Source organism: Prenolepis imparis, unplaced genomic scaffold (assembly GCF_030444845.1).
Source record: "Prenolepis imparis isolate NDT839.2.m4 unplaced genomic scaffold, iyPreImpa1.0 SCAF_10, whole genome shotgun sequence".
NCBI lineage: Eukaryota > Metazoa > Arthropoda > Insecta > Hymenoptera > Formicidae > Prenolepis > Prenolepis imparis.
This window is the reverse complement of record NW_028141168.1, coordinates 12032665-12041837: the sequence shown is the minus strand read 5'-3', so window position 1 is coordinate 12041837 and position 9173 is coordinate 12032665.

Here is a 9173-nt window from a genome sequence, read left to right as displayed (position 1 = left end):
TACATAATAAAGCACGAGTCAAATTCCAAATGAAAATGCATTCAATGTCTTTCAAATAAGTAATTAAGATGATTGAAATAATCTTAGATCTCGGTTATTTAAATTATATAATTATTTAAATAGAACCAATATCGTAAAAATAAATTTATTACATAATGAAGCAGGAGTCAAATTCTTAATGAAAATGCATTCAATGTCTTTCAAATATATAATTAAAATGATTAAATTTATCAAACATCTAATTTAATTAAATTATATAAATATTCAGATGGGACCAATATCGTAAAAATGAAATTATTACATAATGAAGCAAGAGTCAAATTCTTAATGAAAATGCATTCAATGTCATTCAAATATATAATTAAAATGATTAAATTTATCAAACATCTAATTTAATTAAATTATATAAATATTCAGATGGGACCAATATCGTAAAAATGAAATTATTACATAATGAAGCAACAGTCAAATTCTTAATGAAAATGCATTCAATGTCTTTCAAATAAGTAATTAAGATGATTGAAATAATCTTAGATCACAGTTATTTAAATTATATAAATATTTAAATAGAACCAATATCGTAAAAATAAATTTATTACATAATAAAGCACGAGTCAAATTCCAAATGAAAATGCATTCAATGTCTTTCAAATAAGTAATTAAGATGATTGAAATAATCTTAGATCTCGGTTATTTAAATTATATAAATATTTAAATAGAACCAATATCGTAAAAATAAATTTATTACATAATGAAGCAAGAGTCAAATTCTTAATGAAAATGCATTCAATGTCTTTCAAATATATTATTAAAATGATTAAATTTATCAAACATCTAATTTAATTAAATTATATAAATATTCAGATGGGACTAATATCGTCAAAATGAAATTATTACATAATGAAGCAAGAGTCAAATTCTTAATGAAAATGCATTCAATGTCTTTCAAATAAGTAATTAAGACTATTGAAATAATCTTAGATCACAGTTATTTAAATTATATAAATATGTAAATAGAACCAATATCGTAAAAATAAATTTATTACATAATGAAGCAAGAGTCAAATTCTTAATGAAAATGCATTCAATGTCTTTCAAATAAGTAATTAAGATGATTGAAATAATCTTAGATCTCGGTTATTTAAATTATATAAATAAATAAATGGAACCAATATCATAAATATGAAATTATTACATAATGAAGCAAGAGTCAAATTCTTAATGAAAATGCATTCAATGTCTTTCAATAAGTAATTAGAATGATTAAACTTATCACTCATCTAATTTAATTTAATTATATAAATATTTAAAAGGTATCAATATCGTAAAAATGAAATTATTACATAAGGAAGCAATAGTTTTATTCCTAATGAAAATGCATTCAATGTCTTTCAAATAAGTAATTAGAATAATTAAATTTATCACTCATTTAATTTAATTATATAAATATTTAAATGGGACCACTATCGTAAAAAGGAAATTATTACATAATGAAGCACGAGTCAAATTCTTGATGAAAATGCATTTAATGACTTTCAAATAAATAATTTAAATGATTATACTTATCACACATATAATTTAATTAAATTATATAAATATTCAGATGGAACCAATATAGTAAATATGAAATTATTACATAATAAAGCAAGAGTCAAATTCTTAATGAAAATGTCTTTCATATAAGTAATTAAAATGATTAAACTTTTCACACATCTCATTTAATTAAATTCCATAGAATCGTTTTCATTAGAAACTTTTTAGAAGTAATTAAAATATTCATGAGATTGTTAATACGAATGCTTATTGAAAATATATATAATGTATAATTTAAATTTCTTTCTGAGCTAATTTAAAAAATAGATTTTTTTAACCAATGTTATATTATTGCGTTTTTTGAAAAAAAAAAAAAAAAAAAAGCATAACTTTAAGATATTTATGAAATTTTTAATGCGAGTGCTTATCGAAAATATTATAAATTTAAATATATGTATATATGTATAATGTAAATTTATTTCTGAGCTAATCTCAAAAATCAATTTATATCCTAAACAATATTATGTTATTATTATATAGCGGTTTTTATGTGCTGGCTAATATATATTTCAAATAAATGGCGATGATATGAATTTGATGATAGGTATAATTAGTTAAATAAAATCAATTTACTCACCGGTCGTTGAAACGCGGTTATATTTTCGTTGATTGTTGCGTCGCTTCGGGAAGTCGTTCCTATAAATAATATTATATTATTATTATATGAGCGATTTTCATATACTAGCTATATATTTCAGGTAAATGACAATGATATAATCAGGTAAATAAAGTCAATTTGCTCACCAGTCGTTGAAACGCTGCCATATTCTCGTTGATTGTTGCGTCGTTTCGGAAATCGTTCGCCGAGATGCATTTCCATCGACCAGGCATTACAGATTTCGATTTCCCGCATTAAATAATACGATAGAACGATCACCCGTTACTTTGTACGGCATTCTCGACACCGGTTGCACGCACTACGCACCGGATTGCATAAATAACAACGGATAAATAACGACGATATATAACCATCCGTCACTTTCGATATTCGCGATATGTAGTGAAGTAGTACGCTGTGACGTGGTACATCGTGACGTAATGCAACACTTTATGCGGCGCGAACTTCGCGCGGTTCGCGCGCGACATAATCATCTCTCTCTCTCTCTCTCTCTCTCTCTCTCTCTCTCTCTCTCTCTCTCTCTCTCTCTCTGAAAACGATAAATTATGTATTAATTAAATATCTCACATCCAAAATATAGTTTTCCCAAAGCACAAAAGCTTGAACGCGATGCGATTCGTACAAATAAATGACGCCAAATGATACATACCTCTTAATAAATAGAATGTTCAATGAGATCGATCGATTTGGAGAAAAAGCGGGTAAGCGGCGTAGCCCGGCGGATGCAGACTGTTGTAGGTTGATTAACCGTGATCGCACGAGTTAATTAATACTTCCTGCTAATTGCCCGTGGCACGATTCAATACTCCCAACATTCGTTTGTATGCGGAATTCATTCTTAACGGGAAAAACGCGTGAAAAATGCGGAGCCGATTGAGCGCGATACCGTGACTAGCGCGAGGACGCGAGGGACGAAGGACGTGACGTAGTAACTACGTAAGTCGACACTCAGCGCGCCACGCGCCAAATTCAAAAAAACCATTATAGGCTGTAACTTTTGTACTTGAACCATCGTCTAAATTATTACTCTGTATTCAAATTTATATTATATACGAATCAATATTTCGATTTGGTTATCACTGTGATTGTAATTTCAAGTGTGTCATTTATACGTGTGTGTACGGAACCTGACATATATACATATGAATTTCAAATTTCGAAGACTGATTAAAGATTAAACGCGATTGCATGTATTAAGTAATATTTCGATGATCGTCCATCAATATTTCTTGCAAATATGAATATCGCTTATTCAAGTTTAACATCGCGTAATAAAATAACATAATGTGTTATGCTCGTTAGCAATTAACCAGATTGTACTTATACTTAATATCTAATTTGTAGGCTGGTATTCTGATGGTACCAACATAATGTGTAGACAATGTACTGTTAAAATATACGAAAGAATAATTCTTGGCGCGTTTTAAAATATTCAAAATTATAATTTTTAAATTGCGAACCCCATACGGCGCGGATTCATTTTACGTATATTAGATCAAAAAGTTTGTAGGCTGGTATGCTGATGGTACCACCATAATGTGCAATCAATACACTGTTGAAATATATACACGATTAATTTTTGGCTCGTTTTAAAATATTAAATATCGATACATTTTTGACGCGGACCCTGTGCGACGCATCCTTAATTTATGTATAGCAAATGAAAAAGTTTGTACGCTATTGTCTGCTTGGTACCAAAAGATTCTGTAATCAATGTACTATTAAAATGTATAATCGATGAATTTTTGGCTAATCTTAAAATATTAGAAATTGATACTTTTTTGCGGCTGACCCTATGCGACGCATACTTATTTTATGTATATCATATTAAAAAATTTGTACGCTGGTGTCTGCAAGGTACCAAAAGATTCTGCAATCAATGTACTATTAAAATGTATAATCGATGAATTTTTGGCTCGTCTTTAAATATTAGAAATCGATACATTTATGCCGCTGACCCTATGCGACGCATCGTTAATTTATGTAAAGCAAATGAAAATGTTTGTACGCTGTTGTCTGCATGGTACCAAATGATTCTGTAATCAATGTACTATTAAAATGTATAATCGATGAATTTTTGGCTCGTCTTAAAATATTGGAAATCGATACTTTTTACCGCTGACCCTGTGCGACGCACCCTTATTTTATGTATATCAAGTTAATAAATTTGTACGCTGGTGTCTGTTTGGTACCAAAAGATTCTGTAATCAATGTACTTTTAAAATGTATAATCGATGAATTTTTGGCTCGTCTTAAAATATTAGAAATCGATACTTTTTTACCGCTGACCCTCTACGACGCATCCTTAATTTATGTATAGCTATTGAAAAAGTTTGTACGCTGTTGTCTGCTTGGTACGAAAAGATTCTGTAATCAATGTACTATTAAAATGTATAATCGATGAATTTTTGGCTCGTCTTAAAATATTAGAAATCTATACTTTTTTACTGCTGACCCTATGCGACGCATCCTTAATTTATTTATAGCAATTGAAAAAGTTTGTACGCTGTTGTCTGCTTGGTACCAAAAGATTCTGTAATCAATGTACTTTTAAAATGTATAATCGATGAATTTTTGGCTCGTCTTAAAATATTAGAAATCGATACTTATTTACCGCTGACCCTATGCGACGCATCCTTAATTTATGTATAGCAAATGAAAAAATTTGTACGCTGTTGTCTGCATGGTACGAAAAGATTCTGTAATCAATGTACTATTAAAATGTATAATCGATGAATTTTTGGCTCGTCTTAAAATATTGGAAATCGATACTTTTTACCGCTGACCCTGTGCGACGCACCCTTATTTTATGTATATCAAGTTAATAAATTTGTACGCTGGTGTCTGTTTGGTACCAAAGGATTCTGTAATCAATGTACTTTTAAAATGTATAATCGATGAATTTTTGGCTCGTCTTAAAATATTAGAAATCGATACTTTTTTACCGCTGACCCTCTACGACGCATCCTTAATTTATGTATAGCAAATGAAAAAGTTTGTACGCTGTTGTCTGCTTGGTACGAAAAGATTCTGTAATCAATGTACTTTTAAAATGTATAATCGATGAATTTTTGGCTCGTCTTAAAATATTAGAAATCGATACTTTTTTACCGCTGACCCTATGCGACGCATCTTTAATTTATGTATAACAAATGAAAGAATTTGTACGCTGTTGTCTGCATGGTACCAAAAGATTCTGTAATCAATGTACTATTAAAATGTATAATCGATGAATTTTTGGCTCGTGTTAAAATATTGGAAATCGATACTTTTTACCGCTGACCCTGTGCGACGCAACCTTATTTTATGTATAGCAAATGAAAAAGTTTGTACGCTGGTGTCTGTTTGGTACCAAATGATTCTGTAATCAATGTACAATTAAAATGAATAATCGATGAATTTTTGGCTCGTCTTGAAATATTAGAAATTGATACATTTATGCCGCTGACCCTATGCGACGCATCCTTAATTTATGTATAGCAAATGAAAAAGCTTGTACGCTATTGTCTGCTTGGTACCAAAAGTTTCTGTAATCTATGTACTATTAAAATGTATAATCGATGAATTTTTGGCTCGTCTTAAAATATTAGAAATCGATACTTTTTTACCGCTGACCCTATGCGACGCATCCTTAATTTATGTATAGCAAATGAAAAAGTTTGTACGCTGTTGTCTGCTTGGTACCAAAAGATTCTGTAATCAATGTACTATTAAAATGTATAATCGATGAATTTTTGGCTCGTCTTAAAATATTAGAAATCGGTACTTTTTTACTGCTGACCCTATGCGACGCATCCTTAATTTATGTATAGCAATTGAAAAAGTTTGTACGCTGTTGTCTGCTTGGTACCAAAAGATTCTGTAATCAATGTACTTTTAAAATGTATAATCGATGAATTTTTGGCTCGTCTTAAAATATTAGAAATCGTTACTTTTTTACCGCTGACCCTATGCGACGCATCCTTAATTTATGTATAGCAAATGAAAAAATTTGTACGCTGTTGTCTGCATGGTACGAAAAGATTCTGTAATCAATGTACTATTAAAATGTATAATCGATGAAATTTTGGCTCGTCTTAAAATATTGGAAATCGATACTTTTTACCGCTGACCCTGTGCGACGCACCCTTATTTTATGTATATCAAGTTAATAAATTTGTACGCTGGTGTCTGTTTGGTACCAAAAGATTCTGTAATCAATGTACTTTTAAAATGTATAATCGATGAATTTTTGGCTCGTCTTAAAATATTAGAAATCGATACTTTTTTACCGCTGACCCTCTACGACGCATCCTTAATTTATGTATAGCAAATGAAAAAGTTTGTACGCTGTTGTCTGCTTGGTACGAAAAGATTCTGTAATCAATGTACTTTTAAAATGTATAATCGATGAATTTTTGGCTCGTCTTAAAATATTAGAAATCGATACTTTTTTACCGCTGACCCTCTACGACGCATCCTTAATTTATGTATAGCAATTGAAAAAGTTTGTACGCTGTTGTCTGCTTGGTACGAAAAGATTCTGTAATCAATGTACTTTTAAAATGTATAATCGATGAATTTTTGGCTCGTCTTAAAATATTAGAAATCGATACTTTTTTACCACTGACCCTGTGCGACGCAACCTTATTTTATGTATAGCAAATGAAAAAGTTTGTACGCTGGTGTCTGTTTGGTACCAAATGATTCTGTAATCAATGTACAATTAAAATGTATAATCGATGAATTTTTGGCTCGTCTTGAAATATTAGAAATTGATACATTTATGCCGCTGACCCTATGCGACGCCACCTTATTTTATGTATAGCAAATGAAAAAGTTTGTACGCTGGTGTCTGTTTGGTACCAAATGATTCTGTAATCAATGTACTATTAAAATGTATAATCGATGAATTTTTGGCTCGTGTTAAAATATTGGAAATCGATACTTTTTACCGCTGACCCTGTGCGACGCAACCTTATTTTATGTATAGCAAATGAAAAAGTTTGTACGCTGGTGTCTGTTTGGTACCAAATGATTCTGTAATCAATGTACAATTAAAATGTATAATCGATGAATTTTTGGCTCGTCTCAAAATATTAGAAATCGATACTTTTTTACCACTGACCCTATGCGACGCATCCTTAATTTATGTATAGCAAATGAAAAAGTTTGTACGCTGATGTCTGCTTGGTACCAAAAGATTCTGTAATCAATGTACTAATAAAATGTATAATCGATGAATTTTTGGCTCGTCTTAAAATATTGGAAATCGATACTTTTTACCGCTGATCCTGTGCGACGCAACCTTATTTTATGTATATCAAGTTAAAAAATTTGTACGCTGGTGTCTGTTTGGTACCAAAAGATTCTGTAATCAATATACTATTAAAATGTATAATCGATGAATTTTTGCCTCGTCTTAAAATATTAGAAATCCATACTTTTTTACCGCTGACCCTATGCGACGCATCCTTAATTTATGTATAGCAAATGAAAGAGTTTGTACGCTGTTGTCTGCTTGGTACCAAAAGATTCTGTAATCAATGTTCTTTTAAAATGTATAATCGATGAATTTTTGGCTCGTCTTAAAATATTAGAAATCCATACTTTTTTACCGCTGACCCTATGCGACGCATCCTTAATTTATGTATAGCAAATGAAAAAGTTTGTACGCTGTTGTCTGCTTGGTACGAAAAGATTCTGTAATCAATGTACTTTTAAAATGTATAATCGATGAATTTTTGGCTCGTCTTAAAATATTAGAAATCGATACTTTTTTACCGCTGACCCTATGCGACGCATCCTTAATTTATGTATAGCAAATGAAAAAATTTGTACGCTGTTGTCTGCAAGGTACGAAAAGATTCTGTAATCAATGTACTATTAAAATGTATAATCGATGAATTTTTGGCTCGTCTTAAAATATTGGAAATCGATACTTTTTACCGCTGACCCTGTGCGACGCAACCTTATTTTATGTACATCAAGTTAAAAAATTTGTACGCTGGTGTCTGTTTGGTACCAAAAGATTCTGTAATCATTATACTATTAAAATGTATAATCGATGAATTTTTGGCTCGTCTTAAAATATTAGAAATCGATACTTTTTTACCGCTGACCCTATGCGACGCATCCTTAATTTATGTATAGCAAATGAAAAAGTTTGTACGCTGTTGTCTGCTTGGTACCAAAAGATTCTGTAATCAATGTACTATTAAAATGTATAATCGATGAATTTTTGGCTCGTCTTAAAATATTGGAAATCGATACTTTTTACCGCTGACCCTGTGCGACGCAACCTTATTTTATGTATAGCAAATGAAAAAGTTTGTACGCTGGTGTCTGTTTGGTACCAAATGATTCTGTAATCAATGTACAATTAAAATGAATAATCGATGAATTTTTGGCTCGTCTTGAAATATTAGAAATTGATACATTTATGCCGCTGACCCTATGCGACGCATCCCTAATTTAAGTATAGCAAATGAAAAAGCTTGTACGCTATTGTCTGCTTGGTACCAAAAGTTTCTGTAATCTATGTACTATTAAAATGTATAATCGATGAATTTTTGGCTCGTCTTAAAATATTAGAAATCGATACTTTCTTACCGCTGACCCTATGCGACGCATCCTTAATTTATGTATAGCAAATGAAAAAGTTTGTACGCTGTTGTCTGCTTGGTACCAAAAGATTCTGTAATCAATGTACTATTAAAATGTATAATCGATGAATTTTTGGCTCGTCTTAAAATATTGGAAATCGATACTTTTTACCGCTGATCCTGTGCGACTCAACCTTATTTTATGTATATCAAGTTAAAAAATTTGTACGCTGGTGTCTGTTTGGTACCAAAAGATTCTGTAATCAATATACTAATAAAATGTATAATCGATGAATTTTTGGCTCGTCTTAAAATGTTAGAAATCCATACTTTTTTACCGCTGACCCTATGCGACGCATCCTTAATTTATGTATAGC